General features: G+C 39.4%; 1 non-coding gene across 1 annotated transcript; it reads left to right on the forward strand.

Annotated features, from left to right (window-relative positions):
• The first annotated feature begins 12,793 nt into the window (after positions 1-12,793).
• Positions 12,794-12,901, forward strand: LOC112787135 (small nucleolar RNA R71). The gene has a single exon (XR_003194565.1). It is a non-coding gene; the product is annotated as a small nucleolar RNA R71 (small nucleolar RNA).
• Positions 12,902-14,081: the final 1,180 nt, after the last annotated feature.

The raw sequence follows: 14,081 nt of genomic DNA on the forward strand, positions 1-14,081 counted from the left end.
ACGCCAGGATTGTGGAGGGGAGGAAGTTCTTGTTCCCAACTTCGATTTTTTTCAAAATTTCATATCTCCAACAATTTTTCTTGCGTAAACATGTTCCATACTTTCTTTTTTCAAACTTTTTTTTCCAAAAATTTTTAAAAAATATCTTAATCCTAAAATTAAATCTTTCTTAATTCTTCTCCGACCTCTTCTCAAATCTCTTTCAAAACAAATCTATCCTTTTCAAAATTCTTTTTTTTTTCAAACTCATCAATATCTTTTTCAAATCTTTACAATATTTTTAGAACAAATCTATCTTTTTCAAATATCTTTCATATATTTTCAATTTCAAATTACATCTTTACCTATCTTACTTATTTTTTCCAAATCACATTTTCTATCGTATCTTTTTAAAAGATTTTCGAAAACCCACCCCCTTCCCTTTAAATCCTCGTTCGGCCTCCCCCTCTCTTCCACAATTCGAACTTGGCTCTCCCTATATCCATCTCCTTTCTTTTCTTTTGCTTGAGGACAAGCAAACCTCTAAGTTTGGTGTGTTTATTCGTGATTACTAAGCCAATACCCACCAAGATCATGGCTCCTAAGGGAAAACAAAGCAACTCACGAGGCAAGAAAGAGAATATTCCAAAACCACTTTGGAATCAAGGAAAGTTCTTAACCAAAGAACATTCAGACCATTACTAAAAAATAATGGGTCTAAGATCAGTGATCCCGGAAGTTAAATTCGATCTGAAAGAAGAAGATTATCCGGAGATCCAAGAGCAAATTCGAAACAGGAGCTGGGAAGTCCTAGCTAATCCTGAAACAAAGGTGGGAAGAAACATGGTTCAGGAATTCTACTCTAATATGTGGCAAACAGACAGGCAGAGAATAGTTGGAACCACATTCTATGACTATCGAACTCTGGTCAGAGGGAAGATTGTTCACACCCACCCTGACAAAATAAGGGAGATCTTCAAGATGCCTCAACTGCAAGATGACTCAAACTCCTTTAATAGGAGAATGATGAGACCAAATCATAGCTTGGACAAAATCCTAGAGGACATATGCCTCCCTGGAGCCAAATGGACAACCAACACAAAGGGTGTCCCAAACTAACTCAAAAGAGGGGATCTCAAACCAGTCGCCAGAGGCTGGCTGGACTTTATTGGGCACTCTATACTGCCCACTAGCAATCGCTCTGAAGTCACCATCAAAAGAGCAGTGATGATCCATTGCATTATGCTGGAAAAAGATGTGGAAGTTCATCAGCTGATTTCTTGTGAGCTTTACAAAATTGCAAACAAGAACTCCAAAGATGCCAAATTGGCTTATCCAAGCTTGATCTCCCTGTTATGTAAAGATGCTGGAGAAAAGATGGGAGTAGATGAGTATATTTCAGTTGAGCAACCAATCACCAAAAAGTCAATGGAAGGACAAGTGCAGGACGATTCCATCAAGAGGAGAGCACAAGAGTTCCTCCCGGAAATTCCTCAATTTGAATACTGGGGGCGCCTAGAAGCATCTATCACCAAGTTGCAAGAAGCTATGGATCAACTGAAGAAAGAACAGCAAAGTCAAAACAGCATGCTCTGCAAGCTGCTTAGGGAACAAGAAGAGCAAGGGCGTGAACTAAAAAAACTGAAGCGCCAGAAGCTATCTCTTGAAAGGCCAAGCACTCCACAGACTAAAGAGGCATCTACCTCCCAAAGAAAAGGTTATTAAGTCCTAATTCTGTGATAACCTTTTATCTATTTTAAGAGTCTATGAGTATTAAAATTAGAGTCATTTGTCTTTATGTCTTTAGTTTCTTTTCTTTTATTGCTAAGTGTCTGCTTTTATGCCTAACTTATATTATTTCTATTAAATAATGAATAAAGATTAGAGTCTATTCCTTAAGGTTATGAATGTCCTATGAATCCATCACCTTTCTTAAATGAAAAATGTTTTAATTACAAAAGAACAAGAAGTACATGATTCCGAATTCATCCTTGAAACTAGTTTAATTATTTTGATATGGTGACAATACTTTCTGTTTTCTGAATGAATGCTTGAATAGTGCATATGTCTTTTGAAATTGTTGTTTATGAATGTTAAATATGTTGGCTCTTGAAAGAATGATAAAAAAGGAGACATGTTATTTGATAATCTGAAAAATCATAAAAATAATTCTTGAAGCAATAAAAAGCAGTGAATACAAAAGCTTGCGAAAAAAAAAGAGAAAAAAATGGCGAAAAAAAAAGAAAAAGAAAAAGAAAAATCAAGCAGAAAAAGCTAAAAGTTCTTTAAACCAAAAGGCAAGAGCAAAAAGCCAATAACCCTTAAAACCAAAAGGCAAGGGTAAAAAGGATCCAAGGCTTTGAGCATCAATGGATAGGAGGGCCTAAAGGAATAAAATCCTGGCCTAAGTGGCTAAACCAAGCTGTCCCTAACCATTTGCTTGTGGCGTGAAGGTGTCAAGTAAAAACCTGAGACTGAGCGGTTAAAGTCAAGGTCCAAAGCAAAAACAAAGTGTGCTTAAGAACCCTGGACACCTCTAATTGGGGACTTTAGCAAAGCTGAGTCACAATCTGAAAAGGTTCACCCAGTTATGTGTCTGTGGCATGTATGTATCCGGTGGTAATACTGGAAAACAGAGTGCTTAGGGCCACGGCCAAGACTCATAAAGTAGCTGTGTTCAAGAATCAACATACTGAACTAGGAGAATCAATAACACTATCTGAATTCTAAGTTCCTATAGATGCCAATCATTCTGAACTTCAAGGGATAAAGTGAGGTGCCAAAACTATTCAAGAGGCAAAAAGCTACTAGTCCCGCTCATCGGATTGGAGCTAAGTTTCATTGATATTTTGGAATTTATAGTATATTCTCTTCTTTTTATCCTATTTGATTTTCAGTTGCTTGGGGACAAGCAACAATTTAAGGTTGGTGATGTGATGAGCGTATAATTTATACGCTTTTTGGCATTGTTTTTATATTGTTTTCAGTATGATTTAGTTATGTTTTAGTATATTTTTATTTGTTTTTAAATAAAAATCATATTTATGGACTTTACTATGAGTTTGTGTGTTTTTTGGTGATTTCAGGTAATTTCTGGCTGAAATTGAGGGACCTGAGCAAAATCTGATTCAGAGGCTGAAAGAGGACTGTAGATGCTGTTGGATTCTGACCTCCCTGCACTCAAAATGGATTTTCTGGAGCTACAGGAGTCCAAATGGAAAGCTTTCAATTGAATTGGAAAGTAGAAATCCATGGCTTTCCAGAAATATATAATATTTCATACTTTGCCCGAGTTTAGAAGACGCAAACTGGCGTTCAACGCCAGTTTTCTGCCCTATTCTGGCGTTAAACGCCAGAAACAGGTAACAAGTTGGAGTTAAACGCCCAAAACAGGTTACAACCTGGCGTTTAACTCCAGAAACATCCTAGGCACGTGTAAAGCTTAAGTCTCAGTCCCAGCACACACCAAGTGGGCCACGGAAGTGGATTTCTGCACTATCTATCATAATTTACTCATTTTCTGTAAACCTAGGTTACTAGTTTAGTATTTAAACAACTTTTAGAGATTTATTTTGTACAGCATGACATTTTTAGATCTGAACTTTGTACTCTTTGACGGCATGAGTCTCTAAACTCTATTGTTGGGGGTGAGGAGCTCTGCTGTGTCTCAATGGATTAATGCAATTATTTCAGTTTTCTATTCAAACACGCTTGTTTCTATCTAAGACATTCATTCGCACTTCAATATAAAGAAGGTGATGATCTGTGACACTCCTCACCCTTTTCAACCTATAAACGCATGCCTGACAACCATCTCCATTCTACCTTCGATTGAATGAGTATCTCTTGGATTCGTTAATCAGAATCTTCGTGGTATAAGCTAGAATCCATTGGCAGCATTCTTGAGAATCCGGAAAGTCTAAACCTTGTCTGTGGTATTCTGAGTAGGATTCAGGGATTGAATGACTGTGAGGAGCTTCAAACTCACAAGGGTTGGGCGTAGTGACAGACGCAAAAGGATCAATGGATCCTATTCCAGCATGAGTAAGAACCGACAGATGATTAGCCATGCGGTGACAGTGCACCTGGACCATTTTCACTGAGAGGACGGATGGTAGCCATTGACAACGGTGATCCACCAACACACAGCTTGCCATAGGAGGAACCTTGCATGCTTGAAGAAGAAGACAGGGGGAAAACAGAGATTCAGAAGATAAAGCATCTCCAAAACTCCAACATATTCTCCATTACTGCATACAAGTACTATTTAATTTATGCTTTTTATTCTTCATAAATATAATCACTCTTATTATTAATCACCTGACTAAGAATTAAAAAATAACCATAGCTTGCTTCAAGCCGACAATCTCTGTGGGATCGACCCTTACTCACGTAAGGTATTACTTGGACGACCATGTACTTCTTGTTCTTTTGTTTTTAGAACAGTTTTCAATTAAGAGAGGTGATGGATTCATAGGACATTCATAGCTTTAAGACATAGACACTTAAACACTAATGATCATGTAATAAAGACACAAATATAAATAATCATGAAGCATAGTAAACGAAAAACAGGAAAATAAGAACAAGGAGATTAAGGAACGGGTCCACCTTAGTGAGGGTGGCGTCTTCCTCTTCTTGAAGAACCAATGGTGCTCTTGAGCTCCTCTATGTCTCTTTCTTGTCTTTGTTGCTCCTTCCTCATAGCTCTTTGATCTTCTCTAATCTCATAGAGGATGATGGAGTTCTCTTGGTGCTCCATCCTTAGTTGTCCCATGTTGGAATTTAATTCTCCTAGGGAAGTGTTAATTTGCTCCCAATAGTTTTGTGGAGGGAAGTGCATCCCTTGAGGCATCTCAGGGATTTCATGGTGAGGAATTTCCTTATGCTCTTGTTGAGGTCCATGATATCTTGTTTGTTCGATCCTTTTCTTAGTGATGGGCTTGTCCTCATCAATGAGGATGTCTCCCTCTATGTTAATTCCAACCGAATTGCAGAGGTGGTAAATGAGGTGAGGAAAGGCTGACCTTGCCAAAGTGGAAGACTTGTCAGCCACCTTATAGATTTCTTGAGGTATAACCTCAAGAACTTTCACTTCCTCCCCAATCATGATACTATGGATCATGATGGCCCGGTCTACAGTAACTTCAGACCGGTTGCTAGTAGGAATAATTGAGCGTTGGATGAACTCCAACCATCCTCTAGCTATAGGCTTAAGGTCCGATCTTCTCAATTGAACCGGCTTGCCTCTTGAGTCAACTTTCCATTGAGCTCCTTCCACACATATGTCCATGAGGACTTGGTCCAACCTTTGATCAAAGTTGACCCTTCTAGTGTAGGGGCGTGCGTTTTCTTGCATCATTGGCAAGTTGAACGCCAACCTTACATTTTCCAGACTGAAATCTAAGTATTTCCCCCGAACCATGGTAAGCCAATTCTTTGGATTCGGGTTCACACTTTGATCATGGTTCCTAGTGATCCATGCGTTTGCATAGAACTCTTGAACCATTAAGATCCTGACTTGTTGAATAGGATAGAGAGAACTTTCCATCATCTTCTTCTAATCTCTTGTCGGATCTCCGGATATTCGCTCTTTTTGAGCTTAAAAGGGACCTCAGGGATTACCTTTTTCTTGGCCACAACTTCATAGAAGTGGTCTTGATGGACCTTTGAGATGAATCTCTCCATCTCCCATGACTCAGAGGTGGAAGCAATTGCCTTTCCTTTCCTCTTTCATGAGGTTTCTCTGGCCTTAGGTTCCATTAATGGTTATGGAAAAATAAAAATCAATGCTTTTACCACACCAAACTTAAAATGTTTGCTCGTCCCCGAGCAAAAGAAGAAAGAAAGAAGGAGAAGAAGAAGAAAAATGGAGGAGAGGGAGAGAGGTGTGTATTCGGTCAAGGGGAAGAAGAGAGGGTTGTGTTGTGTGAAAATGAAGAAGGCATGAGGGGTTTATATAGGAGTGGGGGGAGGTTTAGGGTTCGGCCATTAGGGTTGGGTTTGGGAGGGAAAAGAATTTGAATTTTGGAGGTAGGTGGGGTTCATGGGGAAGAGTGGATGGATGTGAGTGGTTAAGAGGTTGGTGCACGAAATTGTGATCTCAGGCAACGGCGCCAACTCTGTACGCACGTCTTAATAAATCATTTTTCATTCACAACTTCGATACAACTAACCAGCAAGTGCACTGGGTCATCCAAGTAATAAACCTTACGTGAGTAAGGGTCGATCCCACGGAGATTGTCGGTATGAAGCAAGCTATGGTCACCTTGTAAATCTCAGTCAGGCAGATAATAATTGATTATGGTATTTTTGAAAATTTATAATAAATAAACAGAAAATAAAGATAGAAATACTTATGTATATCATTGGTGAGAATTTCAGATAAGCGTATGGAGATGCTTTCGTTCCTCTGAACTTCTGCTTTCCTGCTGTCTTCATCCAATCAATCTTACTCCTTTCCATGGCTGGCTTTATGTAAGGACATCACCATTGTCAATGGCTACTTTTCATCCTCTCTGGAAAATGGTCCGATGCGCTGTCACTGCATGGCTAATCATCTGGAGGCATCACCGTGTCAATGGCTGCATCCTATCCTCTTGTGAAAATGGTCCAAATGCTCTGTCACAGCACGGCTAATCATCTGAGGTTCTCGATCATACTGGAATAGGATTCACCCTCCTTTTGCGTCTGTCACTACGCCCAGCACTCGCGAGTTTGAAGATCATCACAGCCATCCCTTCCCAGATCCTACTCGGAATACCACAGACAAGGTTTAGACTTTCCGGATCTCAGGAATGGCCATCCATGGGTTCTAACTTATACCACGAAGATTCTAATATCTTGGACTCGGTCCTCTGTATTAGATATCTAAGAGATATTCCTTCTAGCTTGTTTGCATGTAGAACGGAAGTGTTTGTCAAGAACGCGTTCATAAGTGAGAATGATGATGAGCATCACATAATCATCACATTCATCATGTTCTTGGGTGCGAATGGATATCTTAGAAGCGGAATAAGTTGAATTAAATAGAAAAACAATAGTACTTTGCATTAAATCATGAGGAACAGCAGTGCTCCACACCTTAATCTATGGAGTGCAAAAACTCTACCGTTAAAAATACATAAGTGATGAAGGTCTAGGCATGGCCGAATGGCCAGCCCCCAAATGTGATCAATATGATTCAAAGATGAACTAAAAATCATAAGATGTCTAATACAATAGTAAAAAGTCCTATTTATAATAAACTAGCTACTAGGGTTTACAGAAGTAAGTAATTGATGCATAAATCCACTTCCGGGGCCCACTTGGTGTGTGCTTGGGCTGAGCTTTAGCTTTCCACGTGCAGAGGTCATTCTTAGAGTTGAACGCCAGTTTGTAACGTATTTCTAGCGTTCAACTCTGGCTTGTAACGTATTTCTGGCGTTTAACTCCAAACAGCAGCATAGAACTGGCGTTCAACGCCCTTTTACGTCGTCTAAACTCGGCTAAAGTATGGGCTATTATATATTGCTGGAAAGCCCTGGATGTCTACTTTCCAACGCAATTGGAAGCGTGCCATTTTGAGTTCTGTAGCTCCAGAAAATCTACTTTGAGTGCAGAGAGGTCAGAATCCAACAGCATCAGCAGTCCTTCTTCAACCTCTGAATCTGATTTTTGCTCAAGTCCCTTAATTTCAGCCAGAAAATACCTGAAATCACAGAAAAACACACAAACTCATATTAAAGTCCAGAAATGTGAATTTAACATAAAAACTAATGAAAACATCCCTAAAAGTAACTAGATCCTACTAAAAACATACTAAAAACAATGCCAAAAAGCGTATAAATTATCCGCTCATCACAACACCAAACTTAAATTGTTGCTTGTCCCCAAGCAACTGAAAATCAAATAGGATAAAAAGAAGAGAATATACTATAAATTCCAAACTATTAATGAAACATAGCTCCAATCAGATGAGCGGGACTTGTAGCTTTTTGCCTCTTGAATAGTTTTGGCATCTCACTTTATCCATTGAGGTTCAGAATGATTGGCATCTATAGGAACTCAGAGTTTAGATAGTGTTATTGATTCTCCTAGTTCAGTATGTTGATTCTTGAACACAGCTACTTTATGAGTCTTGGTCGTGGCCCTAAGAACTTTGTTTTCCAGTATTACCACCGGATATATAAATGCCACAGACACATAACTGGGTGAACCTTTTCAGATTGTGACTCAGCTTTGCTAAAGTCCCCAATTAGAGGTGTCCAGGGTTCTTAAGCATACTCTTCTTTTGCTTTGGACCTTGACTTTAACCGCTCAGTCTCAAGTTTTCACTTGACACCTTCACGCCACAAGCACATGGTTAGGGACAGGTTGGTTTAGCCGCTTAGGCCGGGATTTTAGTCCTTTAGGCCCTCCTATCCACTGATACTCAAAGCCTTGGGATCCTTTTTATTACTCTTGCCTTTTGGTTTTAAGGGTTACTGGCTTTTTGCTCTTGCCTCTTGGTTTTAAAAGCTTTTGGCTTTTTCTGCTTGCTTTTTTTCTCTTTTTTTTTTTGCCATTTTTTTTGCAAGCTTTGTTTTTTTGCTGCTTTTTCTTGCTTCAAGAATCATTTTTATAATTTTTCAGATTATCAAATAACATGTCTCCTTGTCATCATTCTTTCAAGAGCCAACATATTTAACATTCTAAAACACCAACTTCAAAAGTCATATGCACTGTTCAAGCATTCATTCAGAAAACAAAAAGTATTGTCTCAACATCAAAATAATTAAACTAAGTTCAAGGATAAATTCGAAACTCATGTACTTCTTGTTCTTTTGAATTAAAAACATTTTTCATTTAAGAGAGGTGATGGATTCATATTCACTACTTTAAGGCATGGACACTTAGACACTAATGATCATGTAATAAAGACACAAACATAGATAAGCACTCAACATAAAAAAATAAAAAAACAGAGAATGTAAGAACAAGGAATGAGTCCACCTTAGTGATGGTGGCGTTTCCTTCTTGAGGAACCACTGATGTCCTTGAGCTCTTTTATGTCTCTTCCTTGTCTTTGTTGCTCCTTCCTCATTGCTTTTTGATCTTCTCTAATTTCATGAAGGATGATAGAGTGCTCTTGATGTTCCACCCTTAATTGTCCCATGTTGGAACTTAATTCTCCTACGGAGGTGTTGATTTGCTCCCAATAGTTTTGTGGAGGAAAATGCATTTGAGGCATCTCTGTGATCTCATGGTGATGAGCTTCATGCGTCTCTTGAGATCCATGAATGGGCTCTCTTGCTTGCTCCATCCTTTTCTTAGTGATGGGCTTCTCTTCCTCAATGGGAATGTCTCCTTCTATGAAAGCTCCAACTAAGTAACATAGATGGCAAATAAGATGAGGAAAAGCTAGCCTTGCCCAGGGAGAGGGCTTTTCGGCTATTTTGTAGAGTTCAAGGGAGATGACTTCATGAACTTCTACTTCCTCTCCAATCATGATGCTATGAATCATGATGGCCCGATCCACAGTAACTTTAGATCGGTTGCTAGTGGGGATGATGGAGCATTGGATGAACTCTAACCATCCTCTAGCTACAGGCTTGAGGTCCAATCTTCTCAGTTGAACCGGCTTGACTTTGGAGTTAATCTTCCATTGAGCTCCTTCCACACCTATGTCCATGAGGACTTGGTCCAACCTTTGCTTAAAGTTGACCCTTCTAGTGTAGGCGCATGCATCTCCTTGCATCATAGGCAAGTTGAACGCCAACCTCACATTTTTCGGACTAAAATCTAAGTATTTCCCCCGAACCATGGTGAGATAATTCTTTGGGTTCGGGTTCTTACTTTGATAATGGTTCCTAGTGATCCATGCATTGGCATAGAACTCTTGAACCATTAGGATGCTGACTTGTTAGATGGGGTTTGTTAGAACTTCCCAACCTCTTCTTTGGATTTCATGTCGGATCTCCGGATACTCATTTCTCTTGAGCTTGAAAGGGACCTCGGGGATCACCTTCTTCTTGGCCACAACATCATAGAAGTGGTCTTGATGGGCTTTGGAGATGAATCTTTCCATCTTCCATGACTCGGAGGTGGAAGATTTTGTCTTCCCTTTCCCTTTTGTAGAGGATTCTCCGGTCTTAGGTGCCATCAATGGTAATGGAAAAACAAAAAGCTTATGCTTTTACCACACCAAACTTAGAATATTGCTCGCCCTCGAGCAAGAGAAGAAAGAAGAGAAGAAGAAGAAGAAGAAAATATGAAGAAGAGGAGGGAAAGGTGTATTCGGCCAAGAAGAGAAGAGAGGGTTGTGTTGTGTGAAAATAAGAAGAATGGAGGGCTATATATAGGGAAGGGAGGGGGTAAGGTTCGGCCATAAGGGTGGGTTTGGGGGGGAAATTGATTTTGAATTTTGAAGGTAGGTGGAGTTTATGAGGTAGGTTTATGGGGAAGAGTGGATGATGTGAGTGGTGAAGTGGTGATAGGGAAGAGAGATTGAGGTGACTGGTGAAGAGTTTTGGGGAAGAGTGTTTATTGGGAAGAGAGGATGAACATTGAGAAGAGGGAAGAGAGTGAGTGGTGGTAGATGGGGATCCTGTGGGGTCCACAGATGCTGAGATGATATTGTGGGGTCCACAGATCCTGAGGTGTCAAGGAATTTCATCCCTGCACCAATCAGGCATGTAAAATGCCTTTGCATGCAATTCTGGCGTTTAAACGCCGAACTGATGCTTATTCTGGGCGTTCAACACCCAGATGCAGCATATTTCTGGCGTTGAACGCCAGCCAGATGCTTGTTTCTGGCGTTCAGCACCAGCTCCTCTTCACTGTGCATTTCTGGCGTTTGAACGCCAGGATGCTGCTTGTTTCTGGCATTCAACACCAGAAACATGCTCTGTTTTGGCGTTGAACGCCAGACAGATGCTCCTTACTGGCGTTTAAACGCCAGTAAGATCCTCCTCCAGGGTGTGATTTTGCTTCTGCTGTTTTTGATTCTGTTCTTAATTTTTTGATTTATTTTGTGACTCCACATGATCATGAACCTATAAAGACATATAACTAATAAAAATATAATTAAATAAAAATTGGGTTACCTCCCAACAAGCGCTTCTTTAATGTCAATAGCTTGACAGTGGGCTCTCATGGAGCCTCACAGATGTTCAGAGCATTGTTGAGACTCTCCAACACCAAACATAGAGTTTGGATATGGGAGTTCAACACCAAACTTAGAGTTTGGTTGTGGCCTCCCAACACCAAACTTAGAGTTTGACTGTGGGGGCTCTGGTTGACTCTGTTTTGAGAGAAACTTACTATGCCTCTTTTCCATGTTTACAGAAGGATGTCCTTGAGTTTTAAACTCAAAGGAGTCCTCGTTTAATTGAAGGACTAATTCGCCTCTGTCAACATTAATCACAGCTCTTGTTGTGGCTAGGAAGGGTCTTCCAAGGATGATGGATTCATCCTCATCCTTCCCAGTATCTAGGACTATGAAATCAGCAAGGATGTAAAGTCCTTCAACCTTTAATAACACGTCCTCTACTTGTCCATAAGCCTGTTTTCTTGAATTGTCTGCCATCTCTAATGAGATTTTAGCAGCTTGCACTCCAAAGATTCCCAGTTTCTCTATTACAGAGAGGGGCATGAGGTTTATCCCTGAACCAAGGTCACACAGAGCCTTTTCAAAGATCATGGTGCCTATGGTACAAGGTATTAGGAACTTTCCAGGATCCTGTTTCTTCTGAGGCAATGTCAGTTGATCCAGATCACTTAGTTCATTGGTGAACAAGGGAGGTTCATCTTCCCAAGTCTCAATACCAAATAATTTGGCATTCAGCTTCATGATTGCACCAAGGTACTTGGTAACTTGCTCCATAGTAACATCCTCATTCTCTTCAAAAGAGGAATACTCATCAGAGCTCATGAATGGCATAAGGAGGTTCAATGGAATCTCTATGGTCTCTAGATGAGTCCCAGATTCCTTTGGTTCCTCAGAGGGAAGCTCCTTATTGATCATTGGACGTCCTAGGAGTTCTTCCTCCTTGGGATTCACGTCCTCCCCTTCCTCTCTTGGTTCGGCCGTGTTGACTATGTCAATGGCCTTGCACTCTCCTTTTGGATTTTCTTCTGTATTGCTTGGGAGAGTACTAGGAGGGATTTCAGTGATCCTTTTACTCAGCTGGCCCACTTGTGCTTCCAAATTTCTAATGGAGGACCTTGTTTCATTCATGAAACTCGCAGTGGCCTTAGATAGATCAGACACTAAGTTTGCTAAATTAGAAGTATTTTGTTCAGAGTTCTCTGTCTGTTGCTGACTAGATGATAGAAAAGGCTTACTATTGCTAAACCTGTTTCTTGCACCATTATTAAAGCCTTGTTGAGGCTTTTGTTGATCCTTCTATGAGAGATTTGGGTGATTTCTCCATGAGGGATTATAGCTGTTTCCATATGGTTCACCCATGTAATTCACCTCTGCTATTGCAGGGTTCTCAGGATCATAAGCTTCTTCTTCAGAAGATGCCTCTTGAGTACTGTTGGATGCAGCTTGCATTCCATTCAGACTCTGAGAAATCATATTGACTTGCTGAGTCAATATTTTGTTCTGAGCCAATATAGCATTCAGAGTGTCAATTTCAAGAACTCCCTTCTTTTGAGGCATCCCGTTACTCACAGGATTCCTCTCAAAAGTGTACATGAACTGGTTATTAGCAACCATGTCAATGAGTTCTTGAGCTTCTGCAGGCGTTTTCTTTAGGTGAATGGATCCACCTGCAGAAGTATCCAATGACATCTTAGCTAATTCAGACAGACCATCATAGAATATATCCAGGATGGTCCATTCTGAAAGCATGTCAGAAGGACACTTTTTGGTCAGTTTCTTGTATCTCTCCCAAGCTTCATAGAGGGATTCATCTTCTTTTTGTTTGAAGGTTTGAACATCCACTCTAAGCTTACTAAGCTTTTGAGGAGGAAAGAACTTGGCTAAGAAAGCCGTGACCAGCTTATCCCAAGAGTTCAGGCTATCTTTGGGTTGAGAGTCTAACCACACTCTAGCTCAGTCTCTTACAGAAAAAGGGAAAAGCATGAGCCTGTAGACTTCAGGATCTACTGCATTAGTCTTAACAGTATCACAGATCTGCAAAAATCCAGTTAAGAACTGAAAAGGATCTTCAGATGGAAGTCCATGAAACTTGCAGTTTTGCTGCATTAGAAAAACTAGCTGAGGTTTTAGCTCAAAGTTGTTTGCTCCAATGGTAGGGATGGAGATGCTTCTTCCATATAAATTGGAATTAGGTGCAGTAAAGTCACCAAGCATCCTCCTTGCATTATTATTATTTTCGGCTGCCATCTCCTCTTCCTGTTCAAAAATTTCTGAAAGGTTCTTGCTGGATTGTTGTAATTTAGCTTCTTTTAGTTTCCTCTTCAGAGTCCTTTCAGGTTTTGGATCTGCTTCAACAAGAATATTCTTGTCTTTGCTCCTGCTCATATGAAAAAGAGGGAACAGAAAAATAATAATAATAGGGATCCTTTTTACCACAGTATAGAGGTCCCTGTGTGAGTAGAAGAAAAGAAGAAGAGAAAATCTGAACTCAGAGAGAGAGAGGGGGTTCGGATTTTTGGTGAGTGAGGAAGATATGTTAGTAGATGAATAAATAAATAGAAGGAGATGAGAGAGAAAGAGGATTTTCGAAAATAATTTTTGAAAAAGAGTTAGTAGTTTTTTTGAAAAAGGTTAGTAATTTTCGAAAATTAAAATAAAAAATTAAAATAATTAGTTAATTAAAAAGAAATTTTGAAAAAGAGGGAAGGGATTTTCGAAAATTAGAGAAAGAGAGTTAGTTAGGTAGTTTTGAAAAAGATAAGAAACAAACAAAAAGTTAGTTAGTTAGTTGAAACAAATTTTTAAAATCAATTTTGAAAAGATAAGAAGATAAGAAGTTAGAAAAGATATTTTAAAATCAAATTTTTGAAAAAGATATGATTTCGAAAAAGATAAGATAAAAAGATATTTTTGAAAAGATATGATTGAAATTTGTTTTGAAAAAGATTTGATTTTTAAAATCACAATTAATGACTTGATTCACAAGAAATCACAAGATATGATTCTAGAACTTAAAGTTTGAATCTTTCTT

The sequence above is a fragment of the Arachis hypogaea genome, chromosome 20 (assembly GCF_003086295.3).
Source record: "Arachis hypogaea cultivar Tifrunner chromosome 20, arahy.Tifrunner.gnm2.J5K5, whole genome shotgun sequence".
In the NCBI taxonomy this organism is placed as follows: Eukaryota; Viridiplantae; Streptophyta; class Magnoliopsida; order Fabales; family Fabaceae; genus Arachis; species Arachis hypogaea.